The 26,945-nt window shown below is 40.2% G+C and overlaps 1 pseudogene; it reads right to left on the bottom strand.

The window, feature by feature from the left end:
- Positions 1-6,874: 6,874 nt before the first annotated feature.
- The window catches only part of Psmd12-ps1 (proteasome 26S subunit, non-ATPase 12, pseudogene 1), an 81,955-nt pseudogene continuing 61,884 nt past the window's right edge, over positions 6,875-26,945 (bottom strand).

Raw genomic sequence — 26,945 nt, 5'->3', positions numbered from 1 at the left:
TCCCTGAACTCAAGCAGTATTACAGAGCAATAGTGATAAAAACTGCATGGTATTGGTACAGAGACAGACAGATAGACCAATGGAACAGAATTGAAGACCCAGAAATGAACCCGCACAGCTATGGGCACTTGATTTTTGACAAAGGAGCCAAAACCATCCAATGGAAAAAAGATAGCATTTTCAGCAAATGGTGCTGGTTCAACTGGAGGTCAACATGTAGAAGAATGCAGATCGATCCATGCTTATCACCCTGTACAAAGCTTAGGTCCAAGTGGATCAAGGACCTCCACATCAAACCAGATACACTCAAACTAATAGAAGAAAAACTAGGGAAGCATCTGGAACACATGGGCACTGGAAAAAATTTCCTGAACAAAACACCAATGGCTTATGCTCTAAGATCAAGAATCAACAAATGGGATCTCATAAAACTGCAAAGCTTCTGTAAGGCAAAGGACACTGTGGTTAGGACAAAACGGCAACCAACAGATTGGGAAAAGATCTTTACCAATCCTACAACAGATAGAGGCCTTATATCCAAAATATACAAAGAACTCAAGAAGTTAGACCACAGGGAGACAAATAAACCTATTAAAAAATGGGGTTCAGAGCTAAACAAAGAATTCACAGCTGAGGAATGCCGAATGGCTGAGAAACACCTAGAGAAATGTTCAACATCTTTAGTCATAAGGGAAATGCAAATCAAAACAACCCTGAGATTTCACCTCACACCAGTGAGAATGGCTAAGATCAAAAACTCAGGTGACAGCAAATGCTGGCAAAGATGTTGAGAAAGAGAAACACTCTGCCATTAGGGTGTGGTTACAGCTGGGACAACTACTCTTGGAAATCATTCTGGAGAGTCCTCAGAAAATTGGACATTGAACTACCTGAGGACCCAGCTATACCATTCCTGGTCATATACCTAAATGATGCCCCAACATATAACAAGGGCATGTGTTCCACTATGTTCATAGCAGCCTTATTTATAATAGCTACGAGGTGGAAAGAACCCAGATGCCCCTCAACAGAGGAATGGATACAGAAAATGTACATGTACAAAATAGAGTACTACTCAGCTATCAAAAACAATGACTTCCTGAAATTCATAGGCAAATGAATGGAACTAGGAAATGTCATTCTGAGTGATGTAACCCAATCACAAAAAAATACACATGGTATGCACTCACTGATAAGTGGACATTAGCCCCAAACTCAGATTACCCATGATACAATCCACAGACCACATGAAGCTCAAGAAGGATGATCAAAGTGTGAATGCTTCACTCCTCCTTAAAAGGGAGACCAAAATATTCATAGGAGGAGATATGGACACAAAGTTTGGAGCAAAGACTGAAGGAATGACCATTCAGAGCCGGCCCCACCTTGGTAACCAACATATATATATATATGTTGGTTGTATATATATGTACAACATGTATATACATATATGTATATGTATGTGTGTGTATATATATACACACACACAATATTGATCAAGCCAAGCCAAAAGGGGCATGCTGACAGGAGCCTGATATAACTGTCTCCTGAGAGGCTCAGCCAGAGCATGACAAATACAGAGACGAATGCTAGCAGCAAGCCTTTGAACTGAGAACAGGGTCCCCATTGGAGGATTTAGAGAAAGGTTTGAAGGAGCTGAAGGGGCTTGCAACTCCATAAGAACAACAATACCAACCAACCAGAGCTCCCAGGGACTATACCACTACCCAAATGGTACACATCAATAGGCCCAGGGCTCTACCTGCATATGTAGCAGAGGATGTTCTTGTTGGAAGGACAAAAAAAGGCCCTTGGTCCTGCAAAGGCTGGACTCCTAGTGTGTGGGAATGTCAGGGCAAGAGGTGGGTTGATTGCAGAGGGGGAACACTCATATAGAAGAAGAGGGAGGAGGGATGTGTAAAGGGGCTTTGGAACTGAAAAGCAGAAAAGCTAGTAACATTTGAAAGGTAAATAAAAAATCCAATAAAAGAAAAAGAAAAAGAATGGAGTTTTATCAATTTTATTCTATAAAATATATCCTTATACTGACTTAAACATTATGCAATATGTACAAATGAAATATAAAGTACTTCATAAACCTATGTGCATTTTAATATATTGTAATAAGTATAAATTTACTGATATATATTTATATATGTAATTTTTATTTAAATACAGTGGAATACCATAGAAAATAAGAAGAAATAATTTTAAGAGCCAAAGGTCCAGTGCTCAGATGTAAGACTGTGTCTTCTAGATATGACAGAGAAACTATGCACATGAAACCTCAATAATGTGATTGCTTAAATAAAGCTGCTCAATGACAACACGCTCCGACATATGAGTGTCTGGTGAAACCACACTGTTCAAGAACTCCTTACCCATCTCTTCTGGTGCTTTTACTCCAAAATAGCCCAGAGTTAAAAGCATAGACATGAAGCAATAATAAACAAAATGAGTATTTCTCATCACTGTCAGCATTCATGCCGAGGATACGAAAGTTCTCAGTAAATGGGGCCCTTAATGCCACTGAGTGCATTAAGCTGTATTGCTGAAAAAGGCAATGGCAGGAAACACCTTATGCTGGTTTTCCCTGGCCAGGCAGAGGCAAACATCTATGGGAACAAAACTCTCCCAGCAGGATAGTATAGGGAAATCTATTATGTGCAGTCTACAAATAGCATTAAACCATTGGCAGCAGCTCCAAAAGACAAGGAAGCATGGTATAATATAATTTATATTCTGATGGTAAGTGACTGCCAACCAAGTTCCTATTTTCAGCAAAGTGGTCTCTAAGAAATGACAGGTTAAATTTTTCATGGCAATCAAGCCAACCCTACAGAAAATGTTTAAAGGTATACTACACAGAGAGGAATTACAAAGAAAGCTGCATAGATAAAAATAGTAAACAATATATCTCATAAGAGGAAGAGATGAATAAAAGAGTAAGTAATCAATCATAATCAACAACATAATTAAACAAATTCCTAATACTGGGTGCATGAAGAAGAAGAGAAAGAGGAGGATAAGGAGGAGGAGGAGGAGGAGGAGGAGGAGGAGGAGGAGGAGGAGGAGGAGGAGGAGGAGGAGGAGGAGGAGGAAAGAGAACTATTAATTATGCAACCAGGTACAAAACTAACCAACAAGATCATTCCACCTGCTTTCCCAGAGATAAGACTGCACCAGGGGCATCCAGGTAAGATACTCCCCACATAATCCCCTGCCTGCCATGTCTGCCTAAAGCACATCTAATAGTACTGAACTGCACACTGTACCTGAGTCCTTGCCTGCCAAATCCATCTAAAGCATACGCAATAGCTTTAAACTGCACCCAGCATTCCGTTTTTTGTTTTTTGTTTTTTTTTTTTGAACACAACTCTGGCTGCTTTCCTTCAGACCTTCAGACCTTCCAGCACCAATGACTGTCAGAGCCTCCTGGGTCCCCTGCAACGTTCCATTCCCCTTGTCAGACCCTTTGGGTCTCTTGTAGGGTTTGACCCCTGCTGAGCCCTGCTGATGCATGTGGAAGCCTTTTGTTCCTAACAAAGGAGCAGTCTGGCCTGGTACGACACACCTGGGTGGTGGTCAATTCGTTCCTGCCTCTTGTCTTACCAGTCTTTTGTTTTTGAGATTTAGGCTGGTCTTCCTGGATTTCTCCCTAGTTAATTCAGGGCACGTCTCTGAAGTCTCGAGCTGGGGTTTCTCACTGTGGTTCCAGGAATTTTTCTACTTGGTCAACTTGGGGTATACATTTTGGTGAATAAAGTTACAGGAGTCTCTCCCTTCCTTTTCTTGCTTAGCATGAATAACCTGTGTGTGTGTGTGTGTGTGTGTGTGTGTGTGTGTGTTTCTTTAATCCCGCAGGCTTTTGCCCGATTCTCGGTGCCGTGTGGGTGCGGGCATCGACCAAGGACAACCAGGAAGCCCCTACACTTAATACTTGCCCACCAAGTCCAATTAAAACACACCCAACTTAATCCCATGGACTTCATTTTCTGACCCACAATTTCACCTGCTGGCCTCAGGATCAGTAGGCCATACTAGTTCTAAGGATGCCAGAGACTAGGTTAGCACACAAAACCTGGGAGGACATGTAGGCCACAAAAATCCCAGAGGACACACTACTGGACCTGAAGAAATGCTAGTCACCAGAGGCCTAGGCCACTCTGGCCAGAAGACAGAGAGAAGGGAGGAAATGCAAAAACAAACAAACAAAACAAACAAACAAAAAACACCCATCCAACTCAGAAATCAGCATCTAAATCTATAATAACCACAAAACCCAAATGGCTATAAACCAGTGTAAGAACACAATCAGCAATAGCCAAAACAGTATGGTACCACCAGAGTCTAGCTATCCTACTATATCAAGCCATGAATATTCTAACATAGCTACAGCCCAAGAAAATTACCTTAAATCCAATCTTATGAAGATGATAGATGCTTTTAAAGAGGAAATGAACAGGAGAACGTCAGGGTGGGGAGGTGGGAGGGAATGGGGGGGAGCACCCTCATAGAAGCAGGGGAAGATAGGTGGTTTCTGGAGGGGAAACCAGGAAAGGGGATAACATTTGAAATGTAAATAAAAAATATCCAAAAAAGAGAAAATGAATAAAACCACTAAGAAACACAGAAATAAACAATTAAACAAGAAAAGAAAACGAATAAACTGGCTGAAGACCTGAAAAAGGAAATATATGATGTAAAGAAAACACAAACTGAGGGAATTCTGCATATGAGAAATCTAGATAAGAGAACAGAAAATACAGGCACAGTATCACGAATGGAGTACAAGAGACTAAAGAGAGAATCTCAGGTTTAGAGGATATGATAGAAGAAATTGATACTCCAGTCTAACAAAATGTTAAATGTAAAACATTTCTGACACGAAACTGAAAGGAAAATTATACAGATTTAAGGTTTAAAAATATGAAGTTAAAAGAGTAAGTTTCAAAATTCAGACTCAGGGCTAAACACTGTGAAAAGCAAGTCCAGGCAGCCCCGCCCTGCCGCTAGGACTAACAGACCATAAAGATAAAGAAAAGGAATGCAGGAACCAGTCAGAGTTATCAGGACTGACTCTAACCATCTGGCAGGAAGGCACCTCCCCCAGCTTACTCAGAGTCACACCTTAACCAGATGTCCTTCAAACCCTGATATGCCCCTAGCTTCTAAAATCCTGTACGCTCCAGTCAATACGTACTCCTGCTGTGCTGTAATCTCACTGCCATGTTTAAATGAGCCAATCACTTATAGCTGCGCCAGAAATTAGTCAATTGTGTGTAACCGAGCCAAACCCCCTAGCCTTCCCTATATAAACCCCTGACTTTTGAGCTTCAGGGTCGACACCTCTGTCTCCTGCGCAGGATACATGTCGACCCGGAGATCCCTGTAATAGATCTCTGTAATAAACCTCGCCTTTGCTTATTACATCCAAAATGGTCTCTCTGTGTCTGGGGTCCGCGATTTCCCGCGACTTTAGAAAGGGTATCTCTTCGGGGATCTTTCAGAAACATCCAGGAATCTTGGACACTATGCAAAGAACAAACCTAAGAATAATAAGAATAGGAGAAGGAGATTCCCAGCTCAAGATCCAGGAAATATTTTCAACAAAGTCATAGAAGATAATTTTCAACAAACTCAGATTTCCCTAACCTAAAGAGATGACTACAAATATTTAAAAAAGCTTATAGAATACAAAATAGATTGAACCAAAAAAGAAAACCATTCCACTACATAATAATAAAAACATTAAATGAACAAAACAAAGAAAAAAGCATTAAAAGCTGTAAGGGGAAAATGTCAAGTAACATATAAAGGTATACCTATCAAAATTATACCCAACTTTTTAACAGAGACTCTAAAAGCCAGCAGAGCTTTGTTAGATGTCAGGCAGTCTCTATGAGGACACAGATTCCAGCCCAGAATATTATACCCAGAAAAACTTGCAATCAACATAGATGTGAAAAAAAAAAAAGAAATTCCATGGCAAAAACAAAATTTAAACAATATCCATCCACAAATGCAGACTTACAGAAGTTACTAGAAGGAAACTTCCACCTCAAGGAGGCTAACTACACTCAAGAAAATACATGACGATTGCCTTTGGTGAGATGGCTCATTTTTCTATGTTAATTCTGCCAATCCATGAGCATGGGAGATCTCTCCATTTTCTGAGATCTTTCTTCTTCTTCTTCTTCTTCTTCTTCTTCTTCTTCTTCTTCTTCTTCTTCTTCTTCTTCTTCTTCTTCTTCTTCTGCTGCTGCTGCTGCTGCTGCTGCTGCTGCTGCTGCTGCTTCTTCTTCTTCTTCTTCTTCTTCTTCTTCTTCTTCTTCTTCTTCTTCTTCTTCCTCCTCCTCCTCCTCCTCCTCCTCCTCCTCTTCCTCCTCCTCCTCCTCCTCCTCCTCCTCCTCCTCCTTCTCCTCCTCCTCCTCCTCCTCCTCCTCCTCCTCCTCCTCCTCCTCCTCCTCCTCCTCCTCCTCCTTCTTCTTTGGCATGGTCTATGCCTTGTTTTTATTCTAGTAAGTCATCAATAGCACCACCCCTCCAAGCAGAGGCAACTTCAGGAGCTAACACACAAGTCCTGTTTTATTATTGTCTTGTAGTGGTCAGGTGAATAAAAACAAATGGTATGAACACACTCAAAGGAAAGCTGGAACACAAACCTTTCTGTCTTCAGACCGGAAAAAAAGTTTTGCAGAGTTAACATGAAACCAGGGAATGGAAAAGGCAGAGGGGGCTTAAGCACATTTACTATCTTAAAATTTTAGAAAAAAAGATCGGAGAGTAAGAAAAAGCAACATGTACACCATGAAAACAGTCTTTCTTTTTTTAATGATCTCCAATTTTGTGTTTTCTAGAAGCATCCAGACCCTCATTGTAGATTGCATATCATCTCCTCTTTGGCTATAAGGTGTATCGTTTGGTTAACCAGAGATTCAGCAAGTTCAGTTTCTGAGACTAGTCATTTAATAAATTATTTGGATCCTTGGGTGTCTGGAAGTCGATGACTCCAGCCGACCTGCCTACTTTAGTAAAGATGGTCTTGTTAATGACTAGATTCGAGAGAAAAGCCTCTGACTCATCCATGGAGAAATCCAAAAGTTGTGCCATTCTTTTCATAGTTATCCGAGTATAGTACTTGACTATAATTCTGATGTTATGCTCCACGACTCTGCTGTTCAAGTCTTTCCACCGTTTTCCACCTTTTTCTGTAGAACTGAAAACGTCAGTTGCTGGGGTCTCCGAGGAGCCCTTTCGTAGCTCCACCCCATAGTCTTCAACAAGTGTGGAACAGCGTCAGCTCCATTGTGGTAAAAAAGCTTCAGCAGACCCTTGTGTTTGGGAATCTCTTCCAGCTTCTTGTCACTACTTATCCATTAAAACAAATCTGACTGCTCATTGTCAAAAGGAGCCAGGATAACATAGAGAACAATGCTTTCCAGAGCCTGCTGCCACTTGTCACTTTCTGCCTGAATGCAGGGAGTGTCGTAGATGGCTCTGCAGTGTTTACAGATCGACAGATAGAACCCCTTATGCTGATCCAGCTGAATCATTAAGTCAGAGTACTTCAACTTTAATTTCTCTGTGTTTTCTTCCTGGAAGAATTTGGTGTTAACTTTTTTGCGGATGACCTATGCGCAAATGTAATCCTTTACAACTAGGCAGAGCCTCATCTGCCCCAGAATAAACTCCACTCGTTCCTTCTCCATGGACCCGTAGGTTTCCATGTGTAACTCTCGCAGGATGGAGGTGGCCTCCTTCACACCCCCATTTTGCTCTTTTATAGTTGCTAAGGGTTTAGTCAGCCTAGCTCGCTCAATTTCAACACACATCTTTCCTTCTGTAACCATCCGCAGAGTATCAATCAACCACAGCTTGACTGGCAGGTCTGTGATCTCCTCCACATTAGTACAGCACTGCTGGACAATTTTTGCAACTGTTTGTTTTAACTGACTCCGTCGTTTTGACAGAAGCATAATATTGTCATTAATAAGTCCCACTCTTGAGCTCATAGGACATTTTTCACTACAGCATCCAAGATGCGGGACGTGCACACTATGTCAGAGGCAGTCCGGGTCTGTTTTTCTTGAGAGGGAAGGGTTTTGTTGACTTTCTGAAGCCGTCCTTCCTTGGCCAACTTCTCTCACTCAGGCAGGCACTGGTCCACCGTGGTGCTGTAGTCCACCTCCATCTCCACAATGCGCCATCGGCCCTTTCTGAGCCGCTGTCCTCAATGGTCCCTACCTAAGAGTCCCCTGCTGTCCCCCAGGTTCAGCCACCACTCATCACCAGAAGCCGCCCCTGAGATCTTCGATTTCTTTCTTGAGAAACTTGAAGTTCTTAACATAAACGTTTTTCCCTTGTTTGGTTAGTTACCTCCAAGATATTTTATATTATCTGTGGCTATTGTGAAGGGAATTGTTTCCCTAATTTCTTTTTTAGCCTGTTTATCATTTGTGTAAAGAAAGACTACTGATTCATTTGAGTTTATTTTATAATCTGGCTATTTTGCTGAAGTTGGAAAAGTTCTCTGGTAAAATTTTTGGGGTCATTTATGTATACTATCATATCATCTGCAAATAGTGATACATTTAATTCTTCTTTGCCAATTTGTATCCCCTTCGTCTCTTTTTGTTGTCTTATTGTTCTAGCTAGCACTTTGAGTATTATATTGAATAGATATGGGGAGACTGGGCATCCTTGTCTTGTCCCAGATTTTAGTGCAGTTGCTTCAAGTATCTCTCCATTTAATTTGATATTGACTGTTGGCTTGCAGTAAATTGCTTTTATTATGTTTAGGTATGGACGTTGAATTCCTGATTTCCAATACTTTTAACATGAAGCGGTATTGTATTTTGTCAAATGCCATTTCTGCATCTAAAAAGATGATCATGTGATTTTTTTTTGTCTTTGAATTTGTTTAAATGGTGGATTATGTTAATAGATTTTCGTATATTCAACCAACCTTGCATTCCTGGGATGAAGCCTACTTGATCTTGGTGAATGATGGTTTTGATGTGTTCTTGGATTTGGTTTGTGAGAATTTTATTGAGTATTTTTGCATCAATATTCATAAGCATGATTGGTCTGAAGTTGTCTTTTTTGGTAGGGTCTTTGTGTGGTTTAGTAATCAGAGTAATTGTGGCTTCATAGAATGAATTAGGTAATGTTTCTTCTGTTTCTATTTTATGTAATACTTTGAGAAATATAGGTATCAGGTCTTCTTTGAAGGTCTGGTAGAACTCCAAACTAAATTCTTCTGGCCCAGGGCTTTTGAATGCAATCCCCATCAAAATTCTGACACAATTTTTCAAAGACATGGAAAGAGCAATTCTCAAATTCATCTAGAAAGGCAAAAAAACAAGAATAGCGAAAACAGTTTTTAGCAATAACAGAATGGCTAAGGGAATCACCGTCCCTGACCACAAGATATATTACAGAGCAATAGTGATAAAAAACTTCATGGTATTGGTACAGAGACAGACATGTTGATTAATGAAATAAAATTGAAGACCCAGAAATAAAACCAGACACTTACACACACTTGATCTTTGACAAAGAAGCCAAAAATATACAATGGGAAAAAGAAAGCATCTTTGATAAATGGTGCTGGTCTAACTGTACGTCTGTATGTAAAAAAAAAATGAAAATAGAGCCATATTTGTCACCATGCACAAAGCTCAAGTCATAGTAGATCAAGGTCCTCAAGATAAATCCAGATACACTGAATCTAATAGAAGAGAAAGTGGGAAAGAGCCTTGAACTTATTGGTACAGGCAGAGATTTCCTAAACAGAACTCCAATGGCTCATGCTGTAAGATCAAGAATTGATAAATGTGACTTCATGAAACTGGAAAACTTCTGTAAGGGCATAGTCAATAAGACAAATCAGCATCCTACATATTGGAGAAAATCTCCACTAGCCCCACATTTGATAGAGGGCTAATATCCAAAATATATAAAGAACTCAAGACCTTTACCACCAAAAAACCAAACAACCAATCAAAAGATGGGGTATAGAACTAAATCTAGAATATACAATACAGGAATATCAAATGGCTGAGAAGCACCTAAAGAAATGATCAAATTCCTTAGTGATCAGAAAAATTCAAATCAAAATGATCCTGAGACTGAAACCTGACACCAGTCAGAATGGCTAAGATCAAAACCTCAGGTGACAACACATGTTGATGAGGATGTGGAGAAAGAGGAACACTTCTCTATTGCTGGTGGGATTGCAAACTGGTACAACCACACTGAAAATCAATCTGGATGTTCCTCAGAAAATTAAAGTAGACCTACCTAAAGATCTAGAAATACCACTCTTGGAAATATACCCCATAGATGCCCCACCATGCCACAGGGGCACATGCTCCACTATTTTCATAGTGACCCTATTTGTGATAGCCAGAAGCTGAAAACAACTCAGATGTCCCACAACAGAAGAATGGGTACAGAAAATTTAGTTCATTTATACAATGGAATACTACTCAGCTATTAAGAATGAGAACATCCTGAGTTTTGCAGGCAAATGGATGGAACTAGAAAAGGTCATCCTGAGTGAGGTAACTCAGACCCAAAAGGCCATGCATGTTATATTCTCAATAATAAGTGGATACTAGCCAAAAAAAAAAAAAAAAGTACAGAATACCCAAGATACAGATACGGTCAACAAGCTGAAGGGCCCAAGTGAGGACACATCAGTTCCACTTGGGAGAGAGAAGAAAGTAACCACAAGGGGGGAGGGAGGGAGGGACAGGGGAGGGAAATGGTATGGAGTGGGAGGATATAGGCACATGATCTGGTATTGGGTTGGGAGAAAGGACTGAAGCCCTGAGGGCCAGCAGAAAGAATGGAAACAGGTGACCTCAGGTGGAAGGAGGTTGGGAAGATCCTCTAGAATACACCAGAGACCTGGAAAGTGAGAGACTCTCAGGAATCAAAGGGGGGACCCTTGATGAAAGACCCTATAATCAAGAGAGGGAATTTATTGAATCCACCTCCAGCAGAAAGACAGCGCATCAAGCGAAGGGTGGGGTTGCTATCCCACAGCCAAAGCTCTGACCTAAAATTCTTCCTGACTGAAAGAAAAGCAGGAAATGGAGAAGAGCCTGAGAAAAAGAAGGTCCAGCAACAGGCCCAAAGTGGGTTCTAGCTCAAGGGGAGGTTCAAGACCTGACACCACTACTGAGGCTATCAGCACTCACAAAAAGAGACCCATCATAACTGCCTTCCAAAGACCCAACAAGCAGCTGAAAGAATCAGATGCAGATATGTGCACCCAACCAATGACCAGAAGCTGCTGATGCCTCTAGTTGTATTAGGGGAAAGCTGGAGGAAGGTAAGGACAAGGGCAACCCTGTAAGAGGTCTGGCAGTCTCAATTAACTTGGACCCCTGAGATCTCTCAGACACTGGATCACCAAGCAGGTAGCATGAGACCTCGAACACATAAACAGCAGAGGATTGCTGTGTCTGGGTTCAGTCAGAGAAGATGGACCTAACCCTCAAGAGACTGGAAGCCCCAGAAAGTTTAGCAGTCTGGTGGGTGGGTGAGGTGAAGACATCCTTGTGGAGATTGGGGGTAGGGCAGGGAGAAGGTATGGGATGGGGAACAATCAGGGGGGCGGATGTGGATGGGGGGAATAAAATCTGGAGTGTAAAAATGAATAAACAACAACAAAAAAAAGCATGCCATCTCACTGAGAAAACATTCCTAAGGGTTTTTAAATTGTTTTAAATGAATTTAAATTTTTCTTTATGAATTATTAAAATTCAACCATGTTTGTATGTTGGTATTGTATCCTATTACTAAAGTGTGAGTTTTTATTAGTTTCCATTGTTTTTTGTATATGTGAAATCTAGAGTTTTCCAAAAATGTATCACTTGGGCACAGAGATAATATTCTTTCTTTCATTCTAGATAGATTCTTTTTCTTTTTTGAAAATATACGATCCCAGAGTTCCCTGCACCCAAATCCTGTGGGACCGCAGGACAGACTGCCACCTGTACACACCTCTACCCACATCCCAGGTCCAAGGGGAAACTGCACAGTGCTCTGGACACAGGGATCTAGGAACAGATAGCCGCCAGTACCTGTGGTTCTGGTCTGCGCTCAGGACTGAAGTGAACCAGTCAAACAGCTCCCTGCACCCACATTCCATGGGGAAGAGAGCTGGACCCTCAGATGCACAGATACTCCTGAGAAGTCCAAGGAGACTACCCACTGCCCAGAGTCCAGAACCAAGAGGGAATCACATATTGCCAACTGTGCCCACTGGGTGCAAGGAACTATGAGCAATCATGGGCAGGACCTTTTGATTACTGCCCACACCTACAGCTGGAAGAGAGCCCCCAGGAGCACTGAAACACCTGAAATCAGAGCACCTGTTCTCAGGAAAGACTGAAAGAAAACAGGAAAACAGTTCTCCATGAGTGCTTACACAGAGGCCTACAGCCAGGTGAACGAATCAAAAATGCAAATAGAAACAAAAAGGAAAGCACAAAGGGAGACAACTGTGGATATAGAAAACCTAAGGAAGAGACAAAGAGCCATAGATACAAGCATCACCAACAGAATACAAGAGAGAAAAGAGAGAATCTAAGGGGCAGAAGATACCATAGAAAACATCGGCACGGGGCTGGAGAGATGGTTCAGTGGTTAAGAGAGCTGACTGCTCTTCCCGAGGTCCTGAGTTCAAATCCCAGCAACCACATGGTGGCTTACAACCATCTGTAATGATATCAGATGCCCTCTTCTGGTGTGTCTGAAGACAGCTGCAGTGTACTTATATAAAATAAATAAATAAATCTTTAAAAAAAAAATGAAAGAAAGAAAAGAAAACATCGGCACAACTGTCAAAGATAATGTAAAACGCAAAAAGTTCCTAGCTCAAACCATACAGGAAATCCAGGACACAATGAGACAATCAAACCTAAGGATAATAGGTATAGAAGAAAGTGAAGACTCCCAACTTAAAGGACCAGTAAATATGTTCAACAAAATTATAGAAGAAAACTTCCCTAATCTAAAGAAAGAGATGCCCATAAACATAAAAGAAGCTGACAGAACTCCAAATAGATTGGACCAGAAGAGAAATTCCTCTTGTCACATAATAGTTAAAAACACCAAATACACAAAACAAAGAAAGAATATTAAAAGCAGTAAGAGAGAAAGGTCAAGTGACATATAAAGGCAGACCTATAAGAATTACACCAGACTTCTCAGCAGAGACTATGGAAGCCAGAAGATCCTAGACAGATGTCATACAGACCCTAAGAGAACACAAATGCCAGCACAAGCTACTGTATCCAGCAAAACTCTCAATTAACATAGATGGAGAAACCAAATTTAGACAATGTCTTTCTATAAATTCAGCCCTAAAAAGGATGATAGATGTTAAACTCCAACATAAGGAGAGAAACTATATCATACAGAGAGCAAGAATATAATTTCCTTGCAATGAAATGAAAAGAGAGACAAACAAACATTATTCCACCTGTAACACGAAAACAACAGGAAGTGACAATCACTATTCCTTAATATCTCTTAACATCAATGGACTCAATTCCCCAATTAAAAAACATAGATGAAGAGACTGGATACATAAAGAGGACTCAGCATTTTGCTGCAATGCAGGAAACACACCTCAGAGACAAAGACAGATACTACCTCAGAGTAAATGGCTGGAAAACAACTTTCCAAGCAAATGGCCCAAAGAATCAATCTGGAGTTCCCATTCTAATATCAAATAAAATTATCTTTCAACCAAAAGTCATTAAAAAAGATAAGGAATGATACTTCATATTAATGAAAGGAAAAATCCACCAAGATGAACTCTCAATCCTAAATATCTATGCTCCAAATGCAAGGGCACCTACATTCGTAAAAGAAACCTTACTAAAGCTCAAAGTACCCATTGCACCTCACATGATAATAGTAGGAGAGTTCAACACCTCACTCTCATCAATGGACAGATCATCAAAACAGAAATTAAACAGATACATAGAGAAACTACGAGAAGTTATGAACCAAATAGTTATAACAGATATTTATAGAACATTCCATCCTAAATCAAAAGGATATACCTTCTTCTCAGCACCTCATGGCACCTTCTCCAAAATTGACCATATAATCGGTCATAAAACAGGCCTCAACTGATACAGAACATAGAAATAATCTCATGCATCCTATCAGATCACCACACACTAAGACAGGTCTTCAATAACAAAAATAATGACAGAAAGCTCACATATACCTGGAAGTAGAACAATGCTCTACTCATTGACAACCTGGTCAATAAAGAAATTAAAGACTTCTTAGAATTTAATGAAAATGGAGATACAAAATTCCCAAACTCATGGGACACAATGAAAGTGGTGCTAAGAGGAAAACTCATAGCTCTGAGTGCCTGCAAAAAGAAACAGGGGAGAGCATATGTCAGTAGCTTGACAGCACACCTAAAAGCTCTAGAACAAAAAGAAATAAATAAACCCAAGCAGAGTAGAAGGCAGGAAATAATCAAACTCAGGGTTGAAATCAACCAAGTAAAAACAAAAAGGACTATTGAAAAAAACCAACACAACCAGGAGCTGGTTCTTTGAGAAAATCAAGAAGATAGATGTACCCTTAGCCAGACTAACCAGAGGTCACACAGAGTGTATCCAAATTAATAAAATCAGAATCTAAAGAAATTAAAAAAATCATCAGATCCTACTACAAAATCCTTTATTCAACTAAATTGGAAAATATGGAAGAAATGGACAATTTTCTAGACAGATACCAGGTACCAAAGTTAAAGTAGGAACAAATAAAACATCTAAACAACCCCATAACTCCTAAAGAAATAGAAGCAGTTATTAAAAGTCTCTCAACCAGATTTAGCTCAGCGGTAGAGCGCTTGCGTAGCGAGCGCAAGGCCCTGAGTTCGGTCCCCAGGTCCGGAAAAAAAAAAAAAAAAGTCTCTCAACCAATACGAGCCCAGGTCCAGAAGGGTTCAGTGCAGAATTCTATCAGACCTTCATAGAAGACCTCATACCAAATTACTGACCAATACTGTTCAAATTATTCCACAAAATTGAAACAGATGGAGCACTACCAAATTCCTTCTGTGAAACCATAATTACTCTCATACTGAAACTACACAAAGACCCAACAAAGAAAGAGAACTTCAGAACAATTTCCCTTATAAATATTGAAGCAAAAATACTCAATAAAATTCTTGCAAACCGAATCCAAGAACACATCAAAATGCTCATCCAACATGATCAAGTAGGCTTCATTCCAGGGATGCATGGATGGTTTAGTATATGAAAAACCCATCAATGTAATTCACTATATAAACAAACTGAAAGATAAGAACCACATGATCATTTTATTAGATGCTGAGAAAGCATTTGACAAAATTCAACTGCCCCATTTTATGATTAAAAAAAAAAAAAGACCGTTGAACGATCAAGATTTCAAGGCCCGTACCTAAACATAGTAAAAGCAATATACAGCAAACCAGTAGCTAACATCAAACTAAATGGAGAGAAACTTGAAGCAATCCCACTAAAATCAGAGACTAGACAAGGCTGCCCATTCTTTCCCTACTTATTCAATATAGTACTTGAAATCCTAGCCAGAGCAATCAGACAATGAAAGGAGGCCAGAAAGATACAAATGGGAAGGAAAGAAGTCAAAATATCACCATGTACAGATGATATGGGTAGTGTACTTTAGTGACCCCAAAAGTTCCACAAGAGAACTACTTAACCAGATAAACAACTTCAGCAAAGTGTTGGAGTATAAAATTAACTCAAACAAATCAGTAGTCTTCCTCCATTCAAAGGATAAACAGGCTGAGAAAGAAATTAGGGAAATTACACCCTTCACAATAGTCCCAAATAATATAAAATATCTTGGTGTGACTTTAACCAAGTAAGTGAAAGATCTGTATGACAAGGACTTCAAGTCTCTGAAGAAAGAAATTGAGGAAGATCTCAGAAGATGGAAAGATCTTCCATGCTCATGGATTGGTAGGATTAATAGAGTAAAGATGGCCATTTTGCCAAAAGCAATCTACAGATTCAATGCAATCCCCATCAAAATTCCTACTCAATTCTTTATAGATATAGAAAAAGCAATTTCCAAATTCATTTGGAATAACAAAAAACCCAGGATAGCGAAAACTATACTCAACAATATAAGAACTTCTGGGGGAATCACCATCCCTGACTTCAAGCAGTATTATAGAGGAATAGTCTTAAAAAGTGTATGGTATTGGTACAGAGACAGGCAGATAGACCAATGGAACAGAATTGAAGATCCAGAAATGAACCCACACACCTATGGTCACTTGATCTTTGACAAAGGAGCTAAAACCATCCAATGGAAGAAAGATAGCATTTTCAACAAATGGTGCTGGTTCAACTGGAGGTCAGCATGTAGAAGAATGCAGATCGTTCCATGCTTATCACCCTGTACAAAGCTTAAGTCCAAGTGGATCAAGGACCTCCACATCAAACCAGATACACTCAAACTAATAGAAGAAAAACTAGGGCAGCATCTCGAACACATGGGCACTGGAAAAAATTTCCTGAACAAAACACCAATGGCTTATGCTCTAAGATCAAGAATCAACGAATGGGACGTCATAAAACCACAAAGTTTCTGTAAGGCAAAAGACACTCTCATTTGGATAAAACAGCAACCAACAGATTGGGAAAAATCTTTACCAATCTTACATCTGATAGAGGGCTAATACCAAAAATATACAAAGAACTCAAGAAGTTAGACTCCAGAGAGCCAAATAACCCTATTAAAAATGGGGTACAGAGCTAAACCAAACATTCTCAGTTGAGGATTATCGAATGGCCAAAAAGCACCTAAAGAAATGTTCAACATCCTTAGTCATCAGGGAAATGCAAATCAAAACAACTCTGAGATTCCACCTCACACCAGTGAGAATGGCGAAGATCAAAAACTCAGGTGACAGCAGATCTTGGCGAGGATGAGGAGAAAAAGGAACACTCCTCCATTGTTGGTGGGATTCCAAACTGGTACACCCATTCTGGAAGTCAGTCTGGAGGTTCCTCAGAAAATTGGACATTCCACTACCTGAGGACCCAGCTATACCTCTCCTGGGCATATACCTGTCAGAAGCCATAACAGGACAAGCTAATAACTAGCAGGTGATCATCCTGAGATGGCCAGCCTCAGATTATTATATAATCTGCGACCGGTTCACCCTTATTAAGCAAGGTTGTAAGAGACTCATTTTAGGAAAGAATCTTGCTATTAATAGGCTGTTCCTGTTATTATTGAACACATATAATAGTCATTAAGTAATAGCCTACCCCTTTGGAGCAGATCTACAAAGATGTACTGTCTTGTAGTGATGCTATATAGACAAATAGATGACTGCTTAAGTCTTATTATGATCCTTTACGAATTCCTAAAATTATAACATGATTATTAAGCTCTTTTATACTGGGACTGCTATTAAGTCTTTCTCTGGTAATTAACTGCAGTGAGAACTCTGTCAGTCTCCCAGGTGTCACCAGTTAATTGCTCTTAGATAATAACCAGACTTTCTCCTACTCAGAGCACATTCCAAGAGGTTGTAAAACAATTAACCAAAGGTCATAAAAAGGGAACTAATGATTTATTATAGGTGCTAGGACAGAGGATAAAATATTGACTGTGTTTATCTATACAAAACTTCACTTCTAGCTTACTTATGGTTTTAAACCTTCAATGAACCTGTGGAGCTGTGACAGGTGATAGATTGTTAGCCAGATAATTACTCCTGATGGATATGCACGTAAACATTCTCTGTTGTAAATTTCTATTTCAATTTATGATTTAATCTTTCCTATGAACTTGTGATGAGCTTTGTAACATGTGACTATGTATCCTGAAAGATGTTTAAGTGCTGAAGACACAGAGAAAGACAGAAGGACAGAACAGAGAAGGACTGAGCTGGAGAGGAACTGAGCTGAAGAGTCAGGTTTGAGCTAAGGAGAACTGAGCTTAGTAGAACTGAGCTAAAAAGATCTGGGCTGAGAAGAAATGCAGAGAGGAATAACGTAGAGATTATAGGTAACATATGAGAGCAATGTGCAGAATGCAGAGGAAAAGAGGAAAAAAGAAGAAGCTGGAGAGAGGAGAAGGAGCAGGCAGGTTTTTCCTTACCATGGGACAGAATAGGTCACAAAACCCAGGCTTTGTCTTATTAAATGGAACAAGCCTTTTCTCTTACAAACTTAATTCACATAGCATTAAAAGGGTAGAAGTGATTTCTTTCTCTATGTAATAAAGATTCGAGTTCATCTTTCACCCAGAATGAGTGAATTCTTTCTGCACCAGTGCTTGGTTTTTTGCTCCATATGAATATGTAAGTATGGATGTGTGTGTAAGTATGTAATTGTGAGAATGTATGCATGTGTGCATGTGTAAGAATGTAATTGCAAACCAACAGATTGGGAAAAGATCTTTACCAATCCTACAACAGATAGAGGCCTTATATCCAAAATATACAAAGAACTCAAGAAGTTAGACCGCAGGGAAACAAATAACCCTATTAAAAAATGGGGTTCAGAGCTAAACAAAGAATTCACAGCTGAGGAATGCCGAATGGCTGAGAAACACCTAAAGAAATGTTCAACATCTTTAGTCATAAGGGAAATGCAAATCAAAACAACCCTGAGATTTCACCTCACGCCAGTGAGAATGGCTAAGATCAAAAACTCAGGTGACAGCAGATGCTGGCGAGGATGTGGAGAAAGAGGAACACTCCTCCATTGTTGGTGGGATTGCAGACTGGTAAAACCATTCTGGAAATCAGTCTGGAGGTTCCTCAGAAAATTGGACATTGAACTGCCTGAGGATCCAGCTATACCTCTCTTGGGCATATACCCAAAAGATGCCTCAACATATAAAAGAGACACGTGCTCCACTATGTTCATCGCAGCCTTATTTATAATAGCCAGAAGCTGGAAAGAACCCAGATGCCCTTCAACAGAGGAATGGATACAGAAAATGTGGTACATCTACACAATGGAATATTACTCAGCTATCAAAAACAACGAGTCTATGAAATTCGTAGGCAAATGGTTGGAACTGGAAAATATCATCCTGAGTGAGCTAACCCAATCACAGAAAGACATACATGGTATGCACTCATTGATAAGTGGCTATTAGCCCAAATGCTTGAATTACCCTAGATCCCTAGAACAAACGAAACTCAAGACGGATGATCAAAATGTGAATGCTTCACTCCTTCTTTAAATGAGGAAAAAGAATACCCTTGGCTGGGAAGGGAGAGGCAAAGATTAAAACAGAGACTGAAGGAACACCCATTCAGAGCCTGCCCCACAGGTGGCCCATACATATACAGCCACCCAATTGGACAAGATGGATGAAGCAAAGAAGTGCAGACCGACAGGAGCCGGATGTAGATCGCTCCTGAGAGACACAGCCAGAATACAGCAAATACAGAGGCGAATGCCAGCAGCAAACCACTGAGCTGAGAATAGGTCCCCCGTTGAAGGAATCAGAGAAAGAACTGGAAGAGCTTGAAGGGGCTCGAGACCCCAAAAGTACAACAATGTCAAGCAACCAGAGCTTCCAGGGACTAAGCCACTACCTAAAGACTATATATGGACTGACCCTGGACTCTGACCCCATAGGTACCAATGAATATCCTAGTAAGAGCACCAGTGCAAGGGGAAGCCCTGGGTCCTGCTAAGACTGAACCCCCAGTGAACTAGACTATGGGGGGAGGGCGGCAATGGGGGGAGGGTTGGGAGGGGAACACCCATAAGGAAGGGGAGGGGGGAGGGGGATTTTGCCCGGAAACCGGGAAAGGGAATAACACTTGAAATGTATATAAGAAATACTCAAGTTAATAAAAAAAAAAAAAATGGAAAAAAAAAAAAAAGAATGTAATTGCAAGAGTGTTTGTAAGCGGAACCCAACTAATGAATGAAAATGTATAAATGCGCATTTATAAATCTCTGTGTAAAATTATATATGATTATGAATATTTGGCTATGTAGAAGCTCCTTCTGCAAGCGCTATTCACTTCTCTTGGTTCAAAAGAAGTTTATTGCTCCAAACGTCCCCCTAGCCTGACAAGCAAGAGGCATAGAGACAAAAGGGAAAAGGCTCTAGCAATTTTTCTGGCCTCAGAGGAACACAGAAGGTGGGTCAGTTAGGTAGCAGAGCATAGTGACTTAGACATAGATAAGTAAATCAGCTCCAATAACATAGTAACTTAGATTTAGATAAGTAGCATTATTATACAGCAAAACTAAATATCTCGTAAGACAAAGTCTTATCCTGTATCTCATAAGACAAAGTCTTACCCTCCGCCGATGCTCTTCCCCCTCCACTGCCTCAAGAAGAACCAACACGAGAAAGAAGACTAATGCTGGGGCTGACCCCCGGCATATACCCAAAAGATGCTCCAACATACAACAAAGATACATGCTCCACTATGTTCATAGCAGCCTTATTTAAAATAGCTAGAAGCTGGAAAGAACCCAGATGCCCTTCAACAGAGGAATGGATTAAAAAAATGTGGTACGTCTACACAATGGAGTACTACTCAGCTAGCAAAAACAATTACTTCATGAAATTCATAGGCAAATGGAATGAACTAGAAAATATCATCCTGTGTGAGGTTACTCAATCACAGGAAAACACACTTGGTATGCACTCAATGATATGTGGCTATTAGCCAAAAAGCTTGAATTATCCAAAATGCAATCCATAGACCACAGGAAGCTCAAGAAGAAGGATGACCAAAATGTGAATGCTCCCACTACTTCTTAAAAGGGTAAAAAATATCCATAGGAGGAGATATGGAAGCAAAGTTTAGAATAGCGACTCAAGGAACAGCCATTCAGAGCCTGTCCTACATGTAGCCCCATATATATATATACCAAAACTAGATAAGATTGATGAAGCTAAAAATACATGCTGAAAGGGACCCGATATAGATCTCTCCTGAGATACACATCCAGAGCATGTCTAATACAGAGGACAATGCTATCAGCAAACCACTGAACTGAGAACAGGAACCCCTTGGGGGGAATTAGAAAAAGTATTGTGGGAGTTGAGGGAGCTTGCAATCCCATAAAAACTACAATGCCAACCAACCAGAGTTTCCAGGGACTAAACTACTACCAAAGACTATACATGGACTGACCCAGGGCTCCAACTCTATATGTAGCAGAGAATAGCCTTGTTGGGGCACAAGTGGAAGGGGAAGCCCTTGGTCCTGCCAAGGTTGGACCCCCACTCAGGGGAATATAGGGTGGGGGCAATAAAGGGGATGTATGGGGGAATACCCATATGGGGGAGGGGGAGAGGACAGGGTGGGGGCTTATGGACAGGAAACTGGGAAGGGGAATAACATTTGAAATGTAAGTAAACAAATATATCTAATAAAAAAAATTTTAAAAAAGAAGGAAATTTCTTTGTGTTTTTGTTGTTGTATGTTTGTTTTTTGTTTGTTTCGTTTTGTCATACAGAAGACATATTTTGATTGCATTAATAACAGCAATAACAGCACATCTTAAACTCTGGGTTGCCATCCTGGATGGGCTTTTAGATCAGCCTAACCTCGAATTCAGACTGTGCTCCTATGAAAGGCATGTGCTACTTTGAGACTGACTTTTAGAGAGAGAGAAGAGAGAGACTGAAATTTAAGTTTTTGAATTTTAAAAAAAATACGTGACTTATAACATTTTGAATATTTTATATTGTGATATTTCTATTGATGTGAGATCAAAGTTGAAAGACCCCCGGAGCGGGGAGACCCTCACTCAAGTCTCAGGATGATGCGACCCCCCCAGGAACTTACATGAGACCGTCCTTGCTATAATAAACAAGAGGTTTATTGATAGGAACCAGTGCACTGGGGTCGAGACTCATATCCCATGTAGGGGCAGTGGGGTTCGACCCCGAGAGGCTGAGAGAAAGGGTATTTAAAGGGAGAAACCACAACCCAAGGGGGCAGGGATGGCATCTTTGGAAAGTGTCGAGAATACCAGTGAAATATCACAAGGAGGAGCTTCTGTTTCTCAAGATTGTTCTCTAAGGGCCTTATCTTAAGTCCTTTTATCTAGTTCCTGGGAGAGCAGGCTCAAGAAATGTGACCTTTTACCTACAGGTAGAGGGCAGGGTCTGGAATTTGAGGTATTTAGGGCTTTTTTAAACTTCTGACTTCTTAGCTGCATTTTTTATTCTTTCAAAGTGATTAGCAAAGGTTAGGTTGTGGTCTAGTAGTGATGTCTGTTTGTCAAGTTGACAGGAAGTCAGTTGTTTTTGGGTTATTTCATGTAAATTTGACCCAAGCTGAAGTAGCTAGAGAGGAGGGACCCTCCCTTGAGAAAATGCCTCCCTAAGACCTAGCTGTAGGGCATTTTCTTAGTGACTGTTGCAAGAGGGCACAGCCTATTGTGGATAGGGCCACATCCCAGAAAGGACTCCTGGGAGCTTTAAGAACTCAGGTTGTGCAGCCAATCTGAGCAAACCAGTAAGCAACACTCCTCCATGGCTTCTGTGTCAGCTCTTGATCCCAGACTCCTCTCCAGTCTGAGTTCCTGTCCTGACTTCCTTTGGTATTGGACTGTGGTGTGGCAGTGTGAGACAAATCAATCTTTCCCCTTCAAGTTGCTTTCTGCCCTGGAGCTTTATCACAGGGATAATAATCCTCAGAAAACTTATCATCTTTTGTAAGTCAGTGTCACAATCAGCACTAGGATATCACAACGGAGAACTATGATATCATAAGGGAAAAAAGAGATGACAGGATTGAGCATTCTGCTATCACAGCGAGGTATTTTAAGCACATAATGGGGCTTGTGATACTACACTGAGATAGTATAGTGTCATCACAAAGAATTATAATGTCACAATTGTTTTGTGTCATAAAACAATGCCCTTTATTATGCCACATTTTGTTGGCATAATGAAGTATTGTGATGTCAAAATGAGCACTGTGGTGACCCAGTAAAGCATAGTGATCTAACAGTGGTGCATTATGATGTAAAAATAGAGCACTGTGACATCACAATGAAGCTTTTTAACCTTAGAACATTTCTTTTTGATGTAACAACAGATATTTGTGACGTAATAATGGAGCTTTGTCGTATGACAATGGAGTCTGTGATGTAATAATTGAGTACTGTGACAAAACATAGCTATTTGATGTAACATTGGAGCTTCATGATGTAACAATGGTTCTTTGGGATGTAAAAGTTGTATATTGTGATATAACAATGGTGTATTGTGATGTAGCAATGAAGCACTATGATATAAGAATGGGGTACTGTGATGTAACAATGGAGTTTGTGGTGTAACAATGGAGCAATATGATGTAACAATGATGCAATGTGAAGCAACAATGGAGCACTGTGATATAATAATAAAGTATTGTGAAGAAAAAAAGAAAACAGATTTATTTTTCTTACATAATGTATCTTGATTATGGTTCCTCTCCTCCTACACTTCCCAGCTCCTCCCTTCCCCTCCCATCTAGATCCACTGCCTTTCTTTCTCTCACTAGAAAAAAAATAATCTTTTAAATCATCAAAAACTATCACATCCTGAAGAGACTGGAGACCCCAGGAAGTTTAGAGGTCTGATGGGGTGGGTGGGGTGAGAACATCCTTGTAGAGATTGGGGGGGGGGAGAATACAGGGTGGGGTGTTGTGGTTTGGCCTGAAGTTATCTGTATTTTGATGCTAATTCCACTGCCCCAAGGACAGCTTCCTAGTCTCATACTCAGGAATCAGGTGACTTCACCAGAACCACCTCCCCATTGAATTTGTAAAGTACAGGTGAGGGTCAGGTACAGGATAGAAGGAGGCCTGTCATTGGAGGAGAAGGAAGGATGGGCGGGAGAGAAGTTTGAAGGAAGAAGAGGAGACGAGACGAGAGGAGAAGGGAAGGAGAGAGGTTAGAAGCCATGGCAGGTGATGTTAAGATTCTGCTCTGTTTATTTACAGGATATTATTAATGTTCTTAAGGGATGGATGGTACCGTACCAGGCTTTGTATGTTTAAATGGGCAATTATATCTTACCAATTGGGTCAAAGATTATTGTGTTGTGTGTTCTTTTATGTGAGGGTTTGAGTGTAGGAAAGTGTGCGGCTGGGATGTGTTTCCACCAAGATATCTAGCAGATATCTTGGGCACTGCTGTGCGAACCTGGTGGGGTAAAAGACAACTGTACTTTTTTATTTTTATATTTTTACAACAACAAACAGTGGGATGGGGAGGAGTAGGAGGTATGGGATGTAGAACCCTTGGGGGGTTTCCTGGGAGAGTAATAAAATCTAGGGTCTAAAAATAAATAAATTTTAAAAAAGAACAAAAAGGAAAACATATGAAAAAGCATAATTTCCATTGGCAAAATCAGAAGAAGGAAAAATACACACACGTATAAACACACATACAAAACCAACAACATCAACATAACAGAAATTAATAACAATTGATCATTAATACCTCTTTATATCAATGGACTTAATTCCCCAATAAAAAGATACAGATTAACACAATGGATATGAAAACAGGATCCATCCTTCTGTGTTGGGGACCGGGACCAGACTGCCTGACTAGACACCCTGCCCTGAGCGGATTTCTTAGAAGGGCTTGACCTTTTCAAAGAAAGAACATGTCCCGGGAAGACTGTTGCCGTTGTCTAAGGAGGATATCTTGCAATTTAATGATTCACCTTATGTCCTTGGGCGCTTCCCAGTACTCCCCCTGCCCTAAGCTTCAATTCCTGCTTCAGAGCTTTAAATGCTGTACATTCCTCTCAATAAACAGTCTTTGACAAGGACACTGCTTGGTCTCACTCCTCTTTCTCGCCCTTTCTCCCACAGGTATGGGTCCCCCTCAACCCCCACCAATAACTGGGTCCCCGCTGGCAGGCACATTTCTGCTGTATACAAGAAAAAATGCCTCAACATCAAAGCTATTACCTCAGAGTAAAGGACTGAAAAAGATTATTCAAGGAGTGAGCCCAAGCTGCAAACTGCCATAGCTATCCTAATAGTTAATGAAAATAGACTTTTAACTAAAATTAAAGAAAAGAGGTGAAGAAGCACACTTCATACTCACCAACATAAAACCCAACAAGCTGGTATCTCAATTCTAAATATCTAAGCCCCAACTGCAAGGGCACCACATTTGTAAAAGAATCATTTCTAAAGTTTAAATCACAGACAAAACACTATATATTAATAGTAGGAGATTTCATCACCCCATTCTCACTAGTGGACAGGTCATCAAAAGAGAAATTGAAAAAAAATAGAATTCACAGATCTTATCACTCAAATGGACTTAACAAATATCTACACTAGATTGTACCCAAACATACAAAAATATATCCAAAAATAAATATCTTCTCAGCACTTCATGAAACTGTTTTCAAAATCAACCAAATATTTGGTCACAAAGTAAGTCTCAACAGATACAAGAAAATTGGAAAACTTTTAATTGTTGCTTTGGGATAGCTGTGGCCATATGTTTGGATGTGACAATAGGACAAATTTCATTGAAGGGAATATCTGACCCACTTTTTCTTACATCACTGTTACAAAATGAACAGAATTCAGCAGATCCCTTCTATAAACGTATCTGGTTTTGATTTGTTTTAGTTTACCTCAAAGTTCTGGAATACTCTCAGTGTGTGAAAATCAGTTAACATTTATGCAGTACACAGTGTATTTGAGACGTTGAGCTCATTATCTAGGTATAGTGTCTCAACAAGTGTTCTTAGTTTGAACTATTTTGCTCATAAAGACACAAGAGAGAGCTTAAACATGTTTTTGTGAAGAGAATGCAGACAGGGTCAGGAGTTAGGATGCACACCTGAAATAACAGCACTAGAGAGGCACAGGTATGAGGATTGCAAGTTCAATCCCACCCTGATCTAATAACACAGCACAGAGAAAGTGCATGAGAGATAGCAAGTTAGGAACATTCACATGTGATAACATAAAATGGAATAAAAAAAATCATTAAGTCTCAGACCTTTTAGATTTTCAACTTTTAATCAAACTTTTTTATTGGATTTTTTTATTTACATTTCAAATGTTATTCCCTTTTCTGGTTTCCCCTTCACAAATTCTCTATCCTGTCCTCGATCCCCCTTCTTCTATGAGTGTGTTTCTCCATTCATCCACCAACCACTTTCCACCTCCCCGACTTGACATTCTCCTACACTGGGGTGTCCAGTCTTGGCAGGACCAAGGGTTTCTCCTTCCATTGGTGCCCAACAAGGACATCCTCTGCTCCATATGCGGCTGGAGCCATGGGTCTGTCCATGTGTACTCTTTGGGTAGTGACTTAGTCCCTGGTTCGTTGGTGTTATTGTTCTTAATGGAGTTGCAAGCCAATTCATCTCCTCCAAACCTTTCTCTAAATTCCCCAGTGGGGACCCTGTTCTCAGTTCAATAGTTTGCTGCTAGCATTCACCTCTGTATTTGTCATGCTCTGGCTGAGTGTCTCAGGAGACAGCTATATCACATTCCTGTCAGAAAGTACTTTTTTGGCTTGGCTTCATCAATATTGCTGGATCCCAACGTGGGGCCCCTGAATGGTCATTCCTTCAATCTCTGCTCCAAACTTTATCTCCGTATCTCCTCCTATGAAAATTTTTGTTCCCTCTTTTAAGAAGGACTGAATCATCTGCACTTTGTCATCCTTTTCCTTGAGCTTCATGTGGTCTGTGGATTGCTATTTTGGATAATCCGAGCTTTGGGGCTAATATTCATTTATTGGTGAATGCATGCCATGTGTGTTTTTTTGTGAATGGGTTACCTCACTCAGGATGATATTTCCTAGTTCCATCCATTTGCCTATGAATTTCAGGAAGTCATTGTTTTTGATAGCTGAGTAGCACTCCATTGTGTAGATGTACCACATTTTCTGTATCC

The sequence above is a fragment of the Rattus norvegicus genome, chromosome 5 (genome assembly GCF_036323735.1).
Source record: "Rattus norvegicus strain BN/NHsdMcwi chromosome 5, GRCr8, whole genome shotgun sequence".
In the NCBI taxonomy this organism is placed as follows: Eukaryota; Metazoa; Chordata; class Mammalia; order Rodentia; family Muridae; genus Rattus; species Rattus norvegicus.
The sequence above is the reverse complement of the archived record's forward strand: the minus strand, read 5'-3'. Positions and strand labels throughout refer to the sequence as shown.